At 45.2% G+C, this 12,813-nt stretch overlaps 1 protein-coding gene across 3 annotated transcripts in view; it reads left to right on the top strand.

The window, feature by feature from the left end:
- Window positions 1-12,813, top strand: part of RASGRP3 (RAS guanyl releasing protein 3) — a 124,816-nt gene that overhangs the window by 28,193 nt on the left and 83,810 nt on the right. The gene's annotated exons all lie outside the window — the stretch shown is intronic.

The following is a 12,813-nucleotide window of genomic DNA, read 5'->3' as shown; positions in this document are numbered from 1 at the left end:
TGTGTTATGGTGTGTATGTGTGTTTTCTGTTTTCTATAGAGCTATACGCAGAGCTATTAGGTATATTAGGGAACAAGTCAAGAGTACTATAATTTGACTTAACGATACTAATGTTGTAGATCTATGAAGGCATCCTTGCAGAACTGCAAATAACTTTACAGAGATGCTTTTGACTGATGGTACTTTCTGTTTTTTAAGATGAATGTGATGGGACTTTTTTTAAAGAAAAAATAGAAATAGGGAAATACAGAAGAAGGAAAAAAGCATAAGATGGACCAAGTCTTCTAAATATCCCTGGCCTTCTGAATCCATTTTATTTCCAGAGGGTTGCATTTCTTTCTTGTTTCATACATCCATGCACTTTCTATATAATAATGAGTATAGTAGTTATTTTGGAGTGAGACAGGAGTTGCTGTGTTGTAACAACTTAATAGGTGGTCCAACTGGGTAGCCTGCTTTGAGTGCCGGCCTGTATTATTTGCTTCAGAAGAAGGTTAAAAAAAAAAGCTGGAGGTAAAGAGCTGTGGAGTCCTGTCCAAACTGTTGTATAGCAAGTCAGAAGGCACAACTCTCAGAGACAGATCAAGTAAGAACACCAAAAGGTTGTGAACTTTTTTTTTCTTTTTCTTTTTCTTTTTTTTTTTTTGAACCATTACTATCATCTTGCAAAGATGAATATAACAATTCTGATTGGATAACTGTCAGCAGGGGCAGCTAGGGCAGCAGGGGCAGTGATTTTGATTTGCATGGAGAGAGAAGTTTTATTTATTTATTCAGCTCTGATTTTTTTTTCTTTTAAACCACAGGTTGTAGCTTTGCCAGTAGCATGTTATTGGTTGTAATTAGAGCTGTGAGGAGTCCAGGTAGAGCTAACTGAGAATTTCAGTGGAGAATGATGATTTGTTGAAAGGTTTTACAGAAATATGCCATTTTCCAACAAATTGTCACTAAAACACAAGCAGGCTGGTCAGCAAAAACCATCTTGGTCTCCTGCATGTTCATGAGATTGAGTTCCGTGGGTCCAAGGACCTGGAGCAGTCCTGTCACACAAGAGCTCCAGGGTTAGGGACTCCATGAAACTGGAAACCTAGAAGGCCTGGGAGCTCTATCAGTAGCTAGAGCTTGGTTCCTTTCTCCGTGCCATGAAACCCTGAGAACCCAGGTTCATGCAGGTGTGGCTTCTAAGTTCCCTATCACCGAGTTGAGAGAGAAGTCCTGGGGGATCCCAGGCTTTCCTGGCTCTGTAATATGGAGCTGAGGTTTTCAGGACTCCCTATGACAAATCCAGGAACCTGGCATGCCTTAGAACAGGGGTTGTCAACTGAGGGTACATGCACCCCCAGAGGTACTTGAGAAGGCCCCAGCAGGTACACACGGGTGGGCAGGGATGGAGTGCTGCTACACTCTTTCCCGCGCTGCCATGCAGGCAGCACCCAGTCAGCTGAATGCAGCGGGCGGGGGAAGCTCACATGCTCCTCCATGTCTGGCCATGAATCATCCCCCCCACTCCATGTCTGGCCACCAAGAGTACGCTGCTCTGTGTCTGGCCACCGGGGATACACTGATCGAAAAAGGTTGAAAGCCCCTGCCTTAGAACTGCAGCTGGGATCAGGGCTGTCTGAGTTTCTAGGTTGCTCTAGGGCTTCTTCACTCCATAACTCAGGACTCTCCACGCTGCTCTGACTCTGGAGATCACTCTGTGATGTGTGCCTGATGCCCTAGGGCAACCTAGGGACTTCCCAGGGGTTGCAGACATCCACAGAAGTCCAGAACAGCCTGAGAAGTCCCTAAAACAGTGACTCTTAATACAGGTGCTATGGCAACCTCAGGTGCCCTGAGTTCCTTTTAGGGTGCCATGGAGTGCCGTGCAATATTAGCACTGGTAGGTGTGCAAACACCCACACATGATTCACAAGATAAATCCAGAGATTTCAAATAGGAATCCATAATGCCAAAACCATAATGCCAAAAATATTCTGACCTGTTCTGGTCTTTCTGGTTCTTTGCAACAAGAGAATTGCTCAATTATTTTTTCTGTAAAAAACAAGTGAAAGCTAAGAGCTGACATTTTCTAAAAAGTGCCTTTAATCAATCCTCTGGAACATGGTGTACACTGCTAGCTGGATAGTGCTCTTTTTATACAAATACTCTACGTGGCCAAATTTAATCACCTCGGAGGCCTCACTGAGCAGTCAAAATAACCTAAAGGGGGCTCTTCATAAGACACTGGTGACTTACCTGGTGAAAATGGTATAACTACACAATGTGGAGCCAAACTGTAGGTATTGGGGACTATTTCTGAAAACAGGGTGATGAAGTGACTGTTTTCATCTATCAGATAAATAGGGATGGGAACTCACTGTTGCGTCTTAGGAAATCTTCCATGATACCTATGTTTACTGTTAAGGTTACCTAGATTTTACAGACTTAAGAAATTAGTTTAGAGTTTTTTGCTTTGCTTTGAATAGGAAATGTGAGGACAATCAGTGTTACTTAATTTAATAAAGGTGAATTATATGTCAAAGTGATCGCAGCTTTTATCCTTTAATTTTAAATAGTGTTCAAATGACTGATGGAAATTCAAGTCCTTTACCAGAAAACAAGAAATACCTGAGGAACACCACCCAGAGTTCTTCAGGCTGCTACTGTGTCTCACTATCCTTATTTTTGTTAGCTATTATTTGGTAAGGGCAATGTGCTTTGAAGGGTGAGAGGGTATTGGAGCTTGTCAGTCTATTTGGGTTTTGCTCAGTCTGATGTCTTTGAGCCTCACTGCCTGTTAATGTTTCCGTAACTGTGATAATAGCTACTGTTAATATTACTAGTGCGCCATGAGTGTGCATGGTGCTTTACAGAGAGCTAGAAGGTACATTCTTTGTACTAGACAGTCTTTTTATCTAAGATCCTTGTAGAAACTTTCAGGTTGCCCCTTCCTGGTCTCACTGGCTTCCCTCAAATCAAGGGGATATTCATGTACATAAAATTGTATACTTTATGTCTTTGCATGACCAAGATATACAAACCCTTTTCCTGGTCTGAGCTCCCGCATCTCCCACTAATCAGACTACAAGTTACAGAGTCTCAGTGCCTCACAGAGATTGGAGCCTTTTGTTGGTTGCATAGTAGTAATTCAGGAACAACAATGGTGTTGCTTCGCAGGAACTGGAACTGCTTTATGGATTAGTAGATTCAGGTTCTATTAACTGGATAAACATTCCTGTCCACCTTCCACATGGTCACATTTCATAGGATTTTAGCAGTTTCCCATTAAAAGATTTTCCCATTACCCTTCAGGAAGAAAGGAGTTCAGAAATCATTTTAGTAAGTCATTTTAAAACAAAAGGCTACACTCTAATCAAACGTGAATTAACTGTGTTGCCTTTCTAATTCTTCAGTTGGCCATATTGCTGCTTTAAAGCAAATAACTGAAGAGTAAATACAATTTTGCCAACCTCGCTCTTTACTTGAAAATATCATTGTAAGAGGGACACTCCCAGGAATTCCCAGAATAAAGAGAGGAAACTAGATTTGAACATACTGTAAGGAGGGGAGTGGTTTTTTCCAAGCTGTCCAGGTCTCACTACAAACTACTGTTCACGGCCTCAAAACAATTTATGAAAAATTGTTCCTTTGCTAATGGATCTGCATTACTGTATAATGTCTCCAGTGATTTCTCACTGTTGAATACAGCAGCTATCTTTTCTGCTGAGCCCCTTATTTTAATCAACAAAACACAGCAATATAACTGGTGAAGTTTTCATTTGTACAACCATTCTGCAAAGCTGCAATGCTGGGTTAGCAAAAATAAATAAGCTAAGTATTTAAAGATTCTTTTTAAAAACTTTCATAAGAATATAGTCCTTTTTTGAGCTTGCAATCAATAGCATTCTTGGAAATTCAGGAAGTTCCAGACCTCAGGCCCTTTTACTAATCACGTCTATGGCTGTATAACTCTTAAAGATCAGGCTATAAGTAAATGTTAGAAAATACCCCTATATTTAAGGCACTGAATTCATAAAACAGAAGAACACAATAGCCAAGTCCTGATGTAAGGCATAATTAAGCAAATCTAGAATTTCCTATTGAAGGTAATGTTGGAGTGATGTTGTAGTTGGAGTGATATTGTAGTTGTGATGGTCCAGGAATTATGCAAGAGGCAAGGACTTCTATGGGTGATATCTTTTATTGGACCAGCTGCCTGGTTGGGATAAAATTAGACAAGTTTTCAAAAGGTCTGGAAGATAAAGAACCTACCCTAAGGGTAGGTTCTTTAATTCAGATCAAGCTCTGTTCTACATTCTATAACCAGCTTCTACCTGCTTTTTACATGTAGAGAGACAAATGCAACATTGAACAAGGCCAACAAAATCAGACAGAGGGATCTGTGGGCATATTGGTTCTTGAGCTTGGCTCTTCTTGGCCCTGTCAGATAATTCAAACAGCAAACAGAGACTTTGATTTTAAATTAATGGCCTGTTTCATTTAGAAGTCAGAAGGCAAGCACCGGTGACATGCATATACACCCACAAACAGCACCATACCCATTTTGACTTTCTTTTAGTAGGACAGTAGTGCATCAGGATCAGGGCCTCACCATCCTATTTGTTTTATATATGCAAAGTGAAAGCCAAACCTTGTTCCCAAGATCTCACTTTCTAAATGGACCATGCAACAGAGCATGAGAAAGGAAACCAGGTGAGGTGGGAGGGCTTCCCCAAGGTCACCCACAGGAGGTCAATGATAGATCCTGGTGCTTTAGGCTTTCCAGGGCAGTGCCACAGCCTCTATGTTATATTGTTTTCTATTGGATAGGAACAAGAAAATTTCTCACTGATATATTGATTATCAACAAACCATATGTAGCAGGCTCACCTTTCAGAGCTTGGGTTGAGTCCCAGGCATGAGATCCTGCTGTTTTGATTGGTGGAGCCCATCCACCAATCAGGAGGCAGCAAGGGAAATAAAGTCATGCCCCTTTCCTGAGGGGAGGGTGAGAGGAGCTCCCCCAGACCTGGCTGAAGACTGAAAACTGTCAGGTCCGGAAGACTTCAGGGGCGGAGCCCTGGAGCGTATAAAAGGAGCTGCGTGCCCAGCACAAGGGAGATGCATCGGGGACAGAGAAGAGAGAAGAGCGGGGCTTAGAAGAGCTGAGGAGAGCTACTCAGCAGGGTGAAGCAGTAGCCCAGGAAGAGCTCCTGAAGACTTCTATCAGCGGGGAGTGGCGGATGGCTCCAGTGGTTAGGCTCTTGGTGCGCAGAATGGTGCACGGTGCCCCGACCCTGGAAGCTGCATGAAGTGGCTCAGGTCTGCAACCTCTGGCATGTGGCCAGAGACACGGTGCACAGGCCAGTGCACGGAGTAGGGCCTTTGGAGTGCTTGGGCAGCTCAGGTCCTCAGCCCCCGGAAGAAAGCTGGGAGCTCGGTGCAGGAGGTGCTGCACGGAGGGTGAGAGACCCTAGGAGCCACTCGAGGTTGCTCGGGACAGCAGCTCAGTTCAGACAACGCTGCCCAGAGGGTCCAGGAGCAGACCACACCCCGATGCTGCACAAGGCTGTCCGGGCCTCCAACCCCTAGCACAAGACGAAGTGCCCACTACATGCAGCAGTGCATGTGGCCCTAAGCCAGGCCTGCAGCAGCAGAGTCAGGTGACAGGAAAGTCCAGTGAGGAACAGAGCTCAACCTGGAGAATGGGAAGCAACCCTCCAGGACTGTAGGGTAGTAAGTTACCCTGGAGAGAGGGTCCCAACAGGGGAGGGACTCCCCAGAGCTGCAAAGGGACACCACATGGGCTGCTCTTGGGTGATAGCGAGGGAGCTTAGGAGTCTTTGGGGTCTCCCTCTCCTTTTCTTCCCCCCCCCAACTCCTTTCCTATAGTGGTACCTTGGGAGTGGGGCCCCTGCCCTGGAGGGCACCCAGGTAGTCTAAGGATTGCTGGTTATATTTGTAGACTGTGCCTTATAGTTTAAGTGAATAAGTTGAAGTAATAGTTTGGATATTAATAGAGTTATAAGGTTGCCCAGTCAATATCCTTTGTTCTGGGTTGTTCTATGGTTCATCTGTATTTTTAAATAATAATTGGGGGGGTGTATATATATATGTATATATTATACATAATATAATGCATAATATATATATGATATAGGAGTTATTGTTTTGTAAATTTATACATATATATATATAATTTAAGTCCTTACCCTTTAATGGTTTTGTTGTAATAAAAAGTGTGTGTATATAGTTAAGTAATTGATTGACTTGGCCTGACTCTATAGGAGACGGAGGTGGCTGCTGGGCTGTTGTGTCCCTCCGCAGCACACCACCCTGCCAATAATTCCCTCAGTTGGAGAGGGGAGTACAAACCCATGTACACCCGGGCTACACATATGACTAACTCCACCTGGCTACATTCCTTCTAGTCCTCCCCTCTGGCAGGGGGAACTATTTTCTATGCCATGGAGATAAAAGGAGAACAGGTAATTGTTACCAGCATTAGCAAGTAAACAGAGGAGGTGTGGCAAGAAGTCCACTTCAGACACAAAGGCTCCAGTCCTACAAATGCTTATGGACTGGCTGAGTTTCACACGTGTCACCCTACTGACTTCAGTCTGATGACTTACATTTGTGATGTTCAGTCTGTCCATTAGCAGGTTCGGAGTGAAACCATAGGAAGGTGGAAGTAGCAGCACAAGTGAAGTTGGTGGTTTATCAAAAAATACATATCTCCCCAAGAATTATTCTGATCGTTTTGGTGGCCATCTGGTGTCTCACTTCTCTGAATCACCACTCCTCTTCTGGCATGTCCTCTGAGTACAATGAAATGAAAATGTTTTGGTTTGACTCTTTCTACACTGTACTCTCCCATTTATGGTTTATTTTTTATACATTTTCTTTTCATGGAGTATATAAAATTTCACAAAAGAGGAAAGAATCTTTAAAAGTCTAATGAATCAGCCAGACATTTTAGCCACTGTTTGAACTATACTGGTCCAGACTTAGTGTGTTTGGTTTCTACTACATCACAGGTAACGACTTCATTGTAAATTAGCATGAGTTTGATCTTGGTGGTTCAGAAATATTGGTGGCACCCCCAGCACTGGGTTTAACCTGAGAAGCAAGGATTTTTTGTGGTATCTTTTACTGGACCAACGTAGAATTGGGAGAGCTGTTGGGCAGGCTTCTGGGCATCAAGGGCCCTTGCTCACGTCCAACTCTATAGCAGTATATGCCAGTGTACAACTTGACATCAGCCTCCTTGCTTTTAATTATACTACAGCTGCTTCTCCTTGAAATCCCTGTGGTAAAAGGTGGCAATTCACGTGTGAAACAGTGGCCTAATGGATGAGAAAGGAGAGAAAAAAGCACAGAAGCAACAAGAAATGTGTGAAATGGCAGCTCCCACCTAGGCTTTGCCAAAGAAACATGGATCTCCTGTTCAGCTAGAGAGAGAGAGAGAGAGACCGAGAGAGAGAGAGAGCACCCATTATTATAAACAGGTTGATTTTCAGTGAGGAAATCAGTTTTAAGAGGCAAAGAGAGTTTAATTGGTTGTGTTTTGGCATGCCATGGGTATTTTCTGCTTACTTTCATATTCTAAACGTATCAGCAGCATTAAAAATATATACCTTCAGAGGACCATGATGAATTTCTCGTACCTGATTCTGGCTGCTAGACTGCTAAACAGATGCTGTGAGTGACTTGCTCTAATCTATGGGTCTTAAGCGACTGGTTACCATTTGCCATATTCTCACGTTCTTAGCCATCTGGTACATTGCGTACAAAGAAATGGCTTTCTGTCAACCAGATCTCTCAGCTCACTAATTTGAATCTCCTTAATCAGAACAATAGCCACTCCTATACGTGAGCCTCAATTAGAGTCACTCACCAAAAAGCACAACTCTCATCTGCAGGTGACTTTCACTAGCTAGGTAGACAAGCCAATGCTCATCCCTACCAAGCCATAGCAGTGTTGGCAATTCTGTTTGTGGTTGGCTCGCCTGTTTTGGAGTGTGTTTGCTTTTTTTTTTTTAACTCCAGTTGTTGGATTCAATAGATCCCTTGAGACTCCCAGATTTCATTAAGGGAAAAAAAAGTAAGTTGAATTTAATGCACCCATTTAGTCCCACTGAATGCAATGGAATTAATTTCATATGAAAACATCTGAAGGACTGGGGCACAGGTCATTTAGTTCAAGTAGTAGTGTATTTCTAGTGGTTTTAGTAATATCCTGATATCCAGTCTGAATCAGAGTAACTAGTAAATGATGCATTGCTCATCGGGTGCTTTCCATAAGGGCAGAGCCAGCCTTAGAGAAAATGGAGCCAAACTTGTACTTTGGTGCCCTTCCTACTCCCTCCCTCCGATGCCCCTCCTAGAGTCACCTGTGCTCTGTCTGACAAGCTGGGGAGCTGGGCAGGATGCCTGTCTTGGGGAGGGGCCACTGGCTACAGCCCCATGGAGCTGAAGCAGAGGGAGCTGGAGCGTGCAATAAGTGGCCAGCGAGTGCTGGCACTGGGGCTCGGACACCCTGCAGACATTACAAGAGCCCTCCAGACCCTCTCCTGATCCCCTCCACAGGCTGCTGGCCCCAGCCCAGGGCTCCCTGCATGTGCCACCCTGCCCTGGCCCTTTTTGCTGAAACCCCCTCCATCCTTCCACCCCAGTATTGCACAAGGCCCGGAGCAATGCCCCAGACTGGCACCACTCCCTGCTGTTCACAGTGACCATGTGTGTGTGTGTGTTTGTGGTTGTGGTGCACCCCTGCCCATGGCACCCTGAGTGGTCACCCACATCCCCACATCTAAGGCTGGCTCTGGATATGGGACCAATGTTTATCCTCCTCGGCTAAAGAGGTCTTGCTCATTGTAACACAGACACGCTCTCCTCTGCCAAATTTCTGAGGTAGTACACAGTCCTTCTGAGGATCCCTAGGATCCAGTCCCTGCTCACTCCAGTTTTTCTGAAGCTCAGTGAAGATGTAATTACTCTGTACAATGGGTCCAACAGGAGAGGCAGCAAGCTGTATCCCTAGTAGCTGGGGGTTACACCCTTCTCCTGGGAGGTAGGTGGTGGGACTTTGAGTCCCCTGTGAAAACAGAGGGAAATTAATCCAGGTCTTCCATATCACAGGTGAGTGCCCTAACCACTGAGGTATTATTTATTTACTAGACTACATGCTGCCCTTCCCAATAAAGGCTCAGTACAGGCAGAAACAACACAGAAAACCAAGCGGACTAGAACATGAAACAAAAGCTTGCTAAATGGTATCCTAGCCTAGTCTGGCTTGCTAAATGCCTGCCCACATAGGAAGGTCTTACAGAGCTTCTGAGGGATGTCCAGGTTTGAGTTCAGATAGGTCTCAAGGGAGAGGGAGTTCCAAAGCTGAGGAGTGACTACTGAGAACAACCTGCCACTGATTTCACCAAGTGAATTTGGCAAACTGATGGTACTACTAGGAGGTTGTTCTTGGGCTGACCTTAGGGGTCACAATGGTGCATAAGGGAAAAGGCAGTCCCTTAGATACATAGGGCCCAGACCTCTTTGGGCCTTTCAGTCAAAACCAGCAGCTTGAAATGTGCCTGGGAAGTTACTGAGAGCCAGTGCAGACTCAGGAGCTCTGGAAGGTGGGGCAGGAGAAAGGTATCAGGGGAGGTAGGGTTCCATTTTGTGCAGAACCTGATGCATACAGCATATTCTGAGTGCATCCAAACAGAGCAAGCTTTATAGGCAGAGGTCTGCCTTATCAAAACTGAGGTGCTGTTGAGCATATCCAGAAGAACTTGACACACCAGAGGAATTTTACTGTGAAAACTGAGATGCCTACAAACTGTAGATACCACCAGTGTTAGGCACTGAATAATCTGGGGGAATGGTTTGAGGACTGCAATTTTGGACTGAGATACCCATGTCCTTTATGTAGCTGACAGCTTCCCTTTGGGCCCTAAATAAGAGACGTGATTTTCAAATAAAATCTGCATGTTGGATGAAAGCACTTCTAAAACGTGACCATCAAGGCTATGTATAGACAGTGAAAAAACCTTAGGCTGAATCAATTCAGTCATCACAGGTTAGTCTAAGCTGCATAGATTGAACCGATAAGCAAGTGAACAGGCATTCACTTTTGATTCTGGAAATGCAGCCACATGCCTGCAGTGGCTCAGGTCAGAAGCTGGGGGGCACTGGAGCTATAACTTGGGCCAAGGCTAGCCCATGCACCCTGCAAGGGAGGGGTTTGTGGGGGGGAAGTGGAAAGAAACCTGGGATGCTGGGGAACTGAGCTTACTTGAATCTGAAGAGGATCTGGGACAGAAGTTCAGTAAACCAATTTAACCGAAATCAGTTAGGTCTAATACTACATCCATCCAGGTTTATCTTAAACCAGTTTTGGACATTTTGAAAGCAATTTATGTGCACTGAACTTCTATTGTGTTACAGATTTGAACTGATTTCCAATCATTTATACCAGTTTATATGCAATTTCTGTCCCTAGCCCAAGCATCCAAATGGAAACTGCTGCCTGATGGCCACTTTTAAACATCTGTCCCTTAGGCTGGTCTACACATACAGTTTGTACTGATATAAACTCATGCAGTCCCTCATATGGGCACAGTAATGCCAGTCTGCTTGTAAAGGTATAGTTTATTCCTATGCCTGAATGGGACTGAGGCTTTTTTGAAAATCAGGCCACACTAAAACAAGCTCAATACTTGAAAGCCTGGCCCTGAACTCTTCTTTTTTTTAATTACTTTTTTGGAGGCGGCAGGGGAAATCTTTCCCATGGTTTCTAAATCAAGGCCACCCCCTCATCACCCACACTTTAATTTCCTTTTCTAACCTGAACACTCTTTTCACCTGAGATTTGCTCTGCCTGGGATACTGTCAGGTTATCATGCAACACTAAATATGATAGGTTTCCCAGTTACCCCTGGCAAAATGCTGTCAGAACAAATGAGCTCTTCAGAAAACTCCTGAATCACATGCTAAGGTGGAGGGCAAAATCCATTACCAAAGGCTGAGTTTCTCCCACACTCATGAAGCAATGATTAGTTTCAACCTGCAATCAACCTGCAATGATTAATTAGATTTATGCATGAGCTATGTACCAAGCTAGCAATGTCTGAGGAGGACCCAACCCAGCCTCTAAAAAGGTGTTACCTATCTCAAGTTATGTGGCAATCTATTAACTTGAGGGGTGGGGAGCACACAGATCCTTAGTGGAACTGTGAAACACTGATACATTAAAAACATAGTAACAATAAAGATATGTCTGTACCATCCCCATGGCAATCCCAAAACTGCTGGAGGCATAACAGGGCAGCTCCACCTCCTGAGCCACTTCAGTGCCTGCAGCAGCATGCGGCCAGCCAACAAATGCAGCAGTGGCTATTTTTGCCTGACCCCCAAAGGTGGGGCCTGGGGATACTGCCCTAGTTGCCCTCCTTAGTTATGCTACTGCCTATTCTATAAGCACTGCACATTGAATAAATGTGTGCTTGCTGTGGGAGGGGAGTCAGACACACCCAATACCACCCTCTGGAACATGCCTAAGACTGAGACCCTGAAAGCACCCCAGGCATAGCCCCCAAAAACAACCACACTACATTTGTGTCAGCAGGATCTACAGGGTGGGCATTGTTTCCTGGCTTGCTAAGAAGGTGTTGGTCCCGAGGGTTGGGGAATCAAGCTGTTGTTTAGACCAGCTGCTGCTCTCCTGTAGCAATGCCACTACCCGCTCCCAGCACCTGAGACTGGAAGGGGGGAAAGGAAGTAGAGCCCAACTTGGGGGAGGGGGGGGGTCTAACCTACCCGCATCACCCTCCAGAACCGGCTGAAAAAATCCCAGACCAAACTCCCTGCACACCCTTTCCCCCTTCCCATTCTGAAAACAGCTCCGGGAGCAGGACTGAGTTGTGGCAGCGCAGCCCTGCTCCCAGCACATGCAGACACAACTTACTGAAGGCACTCCATTTTGGAGCATCTTCATCTAAACTCTCATGCAATGATGGTTCAGATTGTTGTGGGATCAGGCCCTTTTAAAGTGGTCTGCAACCATGCATTTTGTTTGGTCATAGCTATAGAGCTATAGAGCACTTTCAGGAGCTAGATCAGGTGAATATTGTCACTTCTGTCTGTGCCTTAAAAGACTGTGCCAGGTGTAGAATCTGCACTGAAGATGCATCTGTGGGTGCAAACAGAAATGCAGCTCCCTAATCAAACTCATGGTGCTTCACAGAAAGCCCCATGAGTTAGATCAATCCTCCTGAACTTTTGAGCTGGGAGGGTGGCGGTTTAGTTCCAATTTGGAGCTGTGTCTCCGCAAAGGGTACATCTCTGCAACATCTTTCCCCAAACTCCACCCTGGCGCTGTGTGTGGATGGCAGGAGGGAGAATTCAGGGGAGGGAGCTCATTCTGGGGGTGCCCCAGCCAGCTGGAGTTGGGAAGCAGATGGATTGGAGGCCCCCCCCCCATAGTGGGGCTGCATTCTACCCACCCTCCAGCACCGGCTGGGCAAACCCCAGAACAATCTCCCTCCACTCCCTTTGCCCCCTCCCATTCTGAAAACAGCACAGGGAGCAGAACTGGATTGTGTCAGCTGAGCACTGCTCCTGGTGTGCCCAGACAGAAATCAATGAAGGTACTCTGTTTTGGAGCGCCTTCATCTGAACCCTCATACAAGGAGGGTTCAGATTGTCACGGGATCAGGCCCTTTTAAAGTGGTCTGCAGCTGTGCTCTTGTGTTTGGTCATTGCTGTAGACCACTTTCTGGGGCCAGATCAGGTGAAAATTGTCACATCTGCATCCTCTAATGGCCTCCCCAA

The sequence above is a fragment of the Gavialis gangeticus genome, unplaced genomic scaffold (assembly GCF_001723915.1).
Source record: "Gavialis gangeticus isolate Ggan-Ray unplaced genomic scaffold, GavGan_comp1, whole genome shotgun sequence".
NCBI classification, from domain to species: domain Eukaryota; kingdom Metazoa; phylum Chordata; order Crocodylia; family Gavialidae; genus Gavialis; species Gavialis gangeticus.
The sequence above is the reverse complement of the archived record's forward strand: the minus strand, read 5'-3'. Positions and strand labels throughout refer to the sequence as shown.